The 6,653-nt window shown below is 46.3% G+C and overlaps 1 pseudogene; it reads left to right on the top strand.

Annotated features, from left to right (window-relative positions):
- The first annotated feature begins 280 nt into the window (after positions 1 to 280).
- On the top strand, positions 281 to 399 carry LOC133375283 (5S ribosomal RNA; annotated as a pseudogene).
- The last annotated feature ends 6,254 nt before the right edge of the window (positions 400 to 6,653 follow it).

Here is a 6,653-nt window from a genome sequence, read left to right as displayed (position 1 = left end):
AGGTGCATGAGTGCACGTGAACGCTTCGAGCCCCTGCTGCAGTCCTGAGGAAAATCTTTCATCTGAAGCAAATTATTTCCTTTGGGAGGAAATCCCCCATTGCTGACAGTGTCGTCCACTGGCCAATTTGCTGTTCACTGGTGTCAGCAAAGACCAGCTCCAGAAGAGGGGTGTTCCTCAGGACCCTTATAGGGAACAAAGGGGTTAAATTCCCCCCTCCCAATGCCTGCTCTGACCCTGTTAACTCTTTACCCAGCCTTTTGACAGCTGGTGGATGAGGCCATATGGCCATACTACCCTGAACACGCCCCATCTTGTCTGACCTTGGAAGCTAACCAGGGTCAGGCCCGGTTAGTACTTGGATGGGAGACCGCCTGGGAATACTGGGTACCATAGGCTTAGAGGAAGGCAATGGTGAACCACCTCTGAATACATCTTACCATGAAAACCCTATGAATATATATAGAAAAAATGATTCATAGGGTCGCCATAAGTCGTAATCGACTTGAAGGCATATGATAACAAGAAGATGAGGAACCACTCCATTCTTCTGCAAGGGAGGCTGGTGGCGCCAATGTCAGCGGGGCAGTGAATCTGCTCTGGGTTTTAGTCTGAACTCTCCAGGAGCTGTCCAAGTTGCTTTCAGCAGCACCTTGGACCTTGAAAGTCCAAACTAAAACCCAGAGCACATTCACTGCCCCACTGACATTGGCGCCACCAGCCTCTACTGATCTCCTGCTTGTGAATCATTTCAACCAATTTTAATATTGCATTGTGACATTGTTGTGACAGCCACCCTGGAACCTGAAGAACAGGGTTAAGAAATCCTTGGATGCACCTGACTCAAGTTCCGCTCAGAATATACCCATGGAAAGTAATGCACATTGCTTTTCAATGCGTTCACTCCTTTGAGTGGGACTAACTTTGGATACCAACCCCCTTTAAAGAAATAAAACTTACCAGCCTCTCTCTCCAACCGATGCTATTTTGCATTTTTTAAAAATGTATTTGGATTGCAAGCTTTCGGGAGGTTTTTAAGTGTGGTTTTGACCCTCTCGGGTCTCTGGTGTTTACTTTGGGGATAAGTACTTACAAGCAGGAAGGGAGAAGTTGCCCCTCCCCCAGCTGCTGCTGAACTGCCGTTGTAAGGACATAAAAAGAGGCTGGCTGCTGGATCAGGCCAGTGGCCCATCTAGGCCAGCATCCTGTTCTCACGGAGGCCAGCGAGATGCCCCAATGGGAAGCCTGCAAGCAAGACCCGAGCGCAACAGCAGCTCCCACCTCTGCTTGCAATCCCCGGCTGCTGGCATTCAGAGACACACTGCCTCCGGCAGCAGAGGAAGAATACAGCCATTATTAACTATGTTCTACCTCCACTGGGTCACGTAGCCTGAGGCTGATGGGAATTGGAGTCCACCCACAACTAGAGGCCACAAGCTCCTCATCCCCAGATGTAGCGAGGTAGGAAAGAAAAACCAAACCAAACCAAAAGAACACACACAATGCCCTGAAATTTGTATTCATACTCGTGATTTACACACACAGACAGATTTAACTGCAGGAGACCCAACCTCTCTCCAAAAGCAGTGGTGCATTAGGGCAAATGGGTCAGTGCCCCACCAATCCTCAGCCTGGCCTCAGCCCAGCCTCCACTTGCCTGCCCTCTTACTTACAACCAGCCCAGGGGGCAGAACTGCCTGTCAGGTTCCTCCTCCGCCTCCTCAGTCTCGCCCTTGTAGAACTTAGCAGGGAGGAGGAGGAGGACAGGGGCAAAACTAGAATTAGTTGGCTCTGCCTGTCATTGGCTCTGGCTCCACCTGCTGATGGGCAACCTGCCTTCCGCCCCACCAATCCCAAATAGGCACCAATCCCCATTGCCCCCGAGGCAAAATCAGGACATCATCGCAGCAATGCTTCACCAGGTACAGGGACCAGAAAATAGTGACTGGCTTTAGGCTTCTTCTTCTTCTTATTGTTTATTAGATTTATTAATCACTTGATACCCAAAGGTCCCTGAGCGACTTACACAATGTTAAAACAAAAGAAATAAACTATGAAAACATAACAACAACAACAACAAAACAATAGCAATGCCACCCCCACACAGCCACAGGAAGGTTTGGCAGCATATGAAAAACAAAACATCACCTCCATCTATCAAACGCCTGGGAGAAAAGGTACATCTTTACCTGGTGCTGAAAAGATGTCAATGAAGGCGCCAGGCAGACCTCACTGGGGAGCATATTCCACAGATGGGGAGCTTGTTCACACATTATACTGAACCCAGGTGTAAGCTGCCTTTCACATAAACACTTTTAAAATGTGTAAAGAGTGTAGGCTTGATTTGTACATCTCAGCCATTGTGTAAACAGGTACACAGACTGTACACTCATTGAAAATAGCATGTGAATAAAATGGAACTGTACAGCTCAACTATTTGTTTATGGCATTTATACCCCACCCATTAGCCAAAAAGGCTCTCGAATCAGCTTACAAAAATCAGTGTTAAGACACAGGTACAGACTGTACACTTGTTGACTGTAACGTGTCAACACCCATCTTGGAATATGGGTCCACATAGGGTTGGTACCAGCCCACTACAGCCCTGCTACCCCCTGTGTATGCATGCACATGCACTTAAATATGCCCAGTTGCTTCACCTTGCAGGTCAGCATGCATGCTTGCCATCAGCCAGGAGGTGAGGTGACGCATTAAGCACCCATGGCCTGCACGTGCAGGGGTGATGTTGGCTGGAAGAGTGGCGCTCCTGCTGCACACTCCATGCCGCTATCTGGTCACAGCCTACGACCTGATGCTGGCAGGGATCAGAGAACAAAAGTTCTACCCTCGGTCAGCCACAGGGACCCTCAGCCAGTGCCCGATCTGGCCACCCGCTGGCGCCATCCTGGGTCCACATGGAGTATGATTGGTTGTATTTAAGTAAGTTTTCAGTCATCCCAAAAATCTTGGCAGGATATAAATATTTAAAACAATCAAAGGGTTGTAGCCAACTAAGGCCTACTCAGCGCATTGACATCAATGGGCTTGTTAGTCATGGTCATTTATTGCAATGGGTCTGTCCCAAGTAGGACTCAGTTTGAGACAACCAAAAGGATATGCTTGAGGGTGGTACCATGCAAGCCTTCCTTCGTATGAAATAAATCCAATCCGTGCTTCCAGCATTTTGGCCAATGAGAGCAAAGGCACTGGAGTGATTGACAAGCAGTTGGGAAACTTAAAAAAAAATCAAACAGTGATGGCTGGTGCCCATTGGGACTGGTGGGGCCGAAGGTAGGAAGCCCTAGCAGTAGGTGGATCTAGAGCCAATGACAGGTAGAGGCAACTAATTCTCCCATTCTCCTCTCTGTTGAGTTGTGCAAAGGCACACCATACATTCAAAGCTGATCCAACCATAGCGTAGTGGCAAATCCAGAAGTGCCGGTTCCCTTCATGATAGTGATGCCACAGCTCCTCACAGCCACAAACTTCTTTTCCACTTTCTCTCGTCTCCTTTGCTGTCCTCTACTGCAGCAGATGTCCCCAGGAGCCAATCAGCATGAAAGGAGAGGCTGTGGGTTAGCTACTGAGAAGAGTCTTCTCAGTGGCTGACTCAACTCCTTTTACTCTGATTGGCTCCAGTCAGGACAAGGGCTCTTCTTAGTGGCTAACAAGCTCCCCTTTCACGCTGATTGGCTCGTATATACCCTGGCTGGGACTCTACTCCCCAAGAAGTAAGGGGTCTACAACCCTCCGCAATCTCAGACGACTACACTCCTGCATCCAAAACACATTTAATGCACATTACTTCCTCCAAAGAATTCTGGGAACTGTAGTTTCCCCTTCACAGATTCCCAGCACCCTTAAACAAAAATTCTCATGATTCTTTGGGAGGTCATTGCTTTAAATGTGCGCTGGGTGTGCTGCAAACGTATGGGGCAGACCTGCCTGGACCCTCTGACTCGCCCACTGCAAACAGAGCAGCTGAAAAAAATAGCTCCCCCAAACCACCACCACCCAAATCCATGAAGTTATCAGCAGAATCCCAAAGCAAAAAAGGAATTTTCATCATCCCCCCTACCAGAAGAAGCTCTGTTATCCCTCTCCCTCCCCTTTATGGTTAACACTGAAACAAGAAGAGAGTTTTTATTCATACATCCACTTCTGCCCAATTAAAAACAAGCAAATAGAAAGATTTACAACTTGGGGCAAAAGGGAGTCATCCTGATTGGCTAGCAGTGACATCATACTTTGAGTCCCTGGGGAAAAGAGGTTGGGCCGCAGGCAGGCGCGTCGGTGTTCTTTACTGTGAATGTGTGTGCGCTGTGCGTGCCCAGGCAGTCAGCCGAGACTGGAATTCCCCAAGGGAGAGGAATCGCACAAACACAACGTGCAAGGCCCCCCTCCCCAAACAAGACTTTGTTATCAGGCTTTGGGAGGTGCCAAAATAAAGGCAGACACAGAATATACATGCAACTTCCAAAACCAGGGTGGGACATTATTTTATGCCGATGGAAAGAAATCTTAATTGGGAAGATTGCTTCAGCTTTGTTTTCAAAAAAGCACGTTCTACGTGTATTAAATAAATGACATAATTAAATCAGTGACGATGATGTTGTCGCAAGCTGCAAAATGGCAACCTATTCCAATTCCCACCAAACGAGAACAGCTTAACCAGGTGTGGCACATTGCAAAGATGGCAAAACGCACACAGAATTGTTGAAATTAAAAAGATGGATGACAGGAAAAAAGGAGCAGTTCAAAAAGAGACGGTTCCCCTTTGTTAGCTTTAGGGAGCAAACATTTAAATTGGAATAAACTGACACCTTTTCGCTACCAAGATAATAAATTAATATTAAATTTTAATAGAATTTAAATAGGAGCATAATTATATATTGTCTTGCTTTTGAATATGATGAATGTATTATGTGTTGCATGTTTGTTCATATATGTTTGCTATTTTGTATAACAAGTAGATATCCCATACCAAGACATAGGATTAAACCATCCCTTCATTAAAAAAGTGGTGCTAGACTTATATCTACCTTTTAAATCAGATTATGCTAAAAGTAGCTTACAACAGATAACACGCACACATATTTATTTGATTCTATTTATCAATCACTTCTCATAAGGGAGCCAGTGTGGTGTAGTGGTAAAGGTGTTGGACTACGAGACCAGGGTTCGAATCCCCACACAGCCACGGAGCTCACTGGGTGACCTTGGGCCAGTCCCTGCCTCTCAGCCTCAGAGAGAGGCAACGGGAAACCACCTCTGAATACCGCTTACCATGAAAACCCTCTTCATAGGGTCGCCATAAGTCGGGAGCGACTTGAAGGCAGTCCATTTCCTTTCCTTTTTCCCCATAATATATCTCGAAGCAATTTCACAGTAAAAACATAAATAAAAAACAATTTAAAACCATTCCATCCATAAACAATTCTATATATGCATTCCACTATCCAATCTCCCTTCTGTTTAACGTGCAGTTGCCCACCTCCCTCACGGTGGCCACCAAGGGCCGCGACTCATGGGTAAATGGAAATGTACTGCCTTCAAGTCGACCCCGACTTATGGCACGCTACGAATAGAGTTTTCATGGTAAGCGGTATTCAGAGGGGGTTTACCATTGCCTTCCTCTGAGGCTGCGAGGCAGTGATTGGCCCAAAGTCACCCAGTGAGCTTCATGGCTGTGTGGGGATTCGAACCCTGGTCTCCCAGGTCGTAGTCCAACATCTTAACCACTACACTGCACTGGCTCTCGCGGCTCATGGGTACAGCGTCTGAAAGCCCCAAGTTCAGTTCCCAGGTAGGGCTGGAAAAGACACTTGGTCTGAAACTTGGAGAGCTGCTGCCAGTCGGTGCAGACAATACTGGGTTAGATGGACAAATTGGTTTGACTCATTATAAGGCAGTTTCCTATATTCTACCCCCAGTATAGACTCTCTGTCTCTCTCTACCTTGACAGGCTATTTAATGAACATTTAGCACAATTTGTTTGGCGATTAGCTTTATTCCACACTCTCCAGTGCATTTCCCGGCCATACTGCAAAATAAATAAATAAATAAAAATCCAGTCTTTTGGAGAAGCAGGTTTGTTGCACAAGAGCTCCTATCAGCTTTAATAGTGCAGCCTGAATTTGCTAGGAGCTGATTTAACCGCAACAGTCTGAAAGCAACCTTGGTGTGCAAACTTGCTTCGAAATCTACACGCACGCACACACAGACGCCTCCCCCTACTCTCATCCTGACCAACAAAAAGTTACAGTCCCTGCAATGTGTACGTCCTTCGGCAAACTTGTACATCTTCTTGTCATCTCTACAAGTCAGGTCTGGCTACTCTTTAGCACACTAGTTAAAGAGACCGAGCTATAAATCAGGGGGTTACCAGATCAAATCTCTCCTTTGCCACAAACTGACTCAGTGGTCTACGTGGCCAAATCCTCACAAGCCCTTCAGTTTAATGCCCTAATTCTAAGCCGTGGTTTGTTTAGCTAAAGTGTGGTTTGCTTCAATGTGTGAATGCAGCCCGGCAGACTAATAAGTTTCTCTTTCAACAAGCCTTTTAAGTAGAGACCTTATCCCAGTCTGTGTCTGCATCGGAATTGCTTTTTAATATGTTTTCAAACCTTTTTTTAAAAAATGTTTTTAAACCT

The sequence above is a fragment of the Rhineura floridana genome, chromosome 22 (genome assembly GCF_030035675.1).
Source record: "Rhineura floridana isolate rRhiFlo1 chromosome 22, rRhiFlo1.hap2, whole genome shotgun sequence".
In the NCBI taxonomy this organism is placed as follows: Eukaryota; Metazoa; Chordata; class Lepidosauria; order Squamata; family Rhineuridae; genus Rhineura; species Rhineura floridana.
Note: the sequence above shows the minus strand (reverse complement) of the source record. Positions and strands in the feature narration are given on the sequence as shown.